This window comes from Eimeria mitis, genomic scaffold, assembly GCF_000499745.2.
Source record: "Eimeria mitis Houghton genomic scaffold, Emh_scaff919, whole genome shotgun sequence".
Taxonomy (NCBI): Eukaryota; Apicomplexa; class Conoidasida; order Eucoccidiorida; family Eimeriidae; genus Eimeria; species Eimeria mitis.
In genome coordinates this window covers 1,717-2,421 of record NW_013576768.1, presented here as the reverse complement: position 1 = coordinate 2,421, position 705 = coordinate 1,717, and the positions used below count along the sequence as shown (strand labels likewise).

Below are 705 nucleotides of genomic sequence, written 5' to 3'. Positions count from 1 at the left end.
GTCCTGAGCAACAGCCAGGGCCTCAGCTATATACCTGCAGCAGCAGCAGCAGCAGCAGCAGCAGCAGCAGGAGAAGCATGAGCAGGACATGCGCAGGGAGAGAAAAGGAGATAGAAAGAGAGAGGAAAGGAGACAGAGAGACAGCGGGAGAGACAAAAGGAGACAAAAGGAGACAGAAAGGGAAACAAAAGGAGACAGAAAGAGAAACAAAAAGAGACAAAAGGAGACAAAAGGAGACAAAAGGGGGAAAAAGGGAACAAAAGGGGGCAAGAGGAGACGAACGAAAAGGAGACAAAAGGAAAAACAAAAGGAGACAAAAGGAGACAAACAAAAAGGAGACAAAAAGAGAAACAAGAGGAGACAGAAGAACCGAAAATGAGACAGAAAGAGAAAAAAAGAGAAACAAAAGGAGACAAAAGGAGACAGAAAGAAAAACAAAAGGAGACAAAAGGAGACAGAAGAAACAAAAGGGGACAAAAGGAGACAGACGGAGACACAAACAAAAGAAGGAGACAAAAAAAACAAAAAGAAAAAAAGGAGACAAGCAGAAAAGGAGACAAAAAGAACAGGAGACAAAAAGAAAGACAAAAGGAGACAAAAAGAAAGAGACAAAAAGAAAAACAAAAGCAAAAAAAAAAGGAGACAAAAAGAAAAGACAAAGCAAACAAAAAGAAAAAGGAGACAAAAAGAAAAAAAAGAAAAAAA

The 705-nt window shown here is 39.6% G+C and overlaps 1 protein-coding gene across 1 annotated transcript in view; it reads right to left on the bottom strand.

Moving 5' to 3' along the window:
* Positions 1-705, bottom strand: part of EMH_0025370 (coatomer protein complex subunit beta, putative) — a gene marked incomplete at both ends in the record, with an annotated part of 4,771 nt that overhangs the window by 3,674 nt on the left and 392 nt on the right. The window lies entirely within an intron of this gene.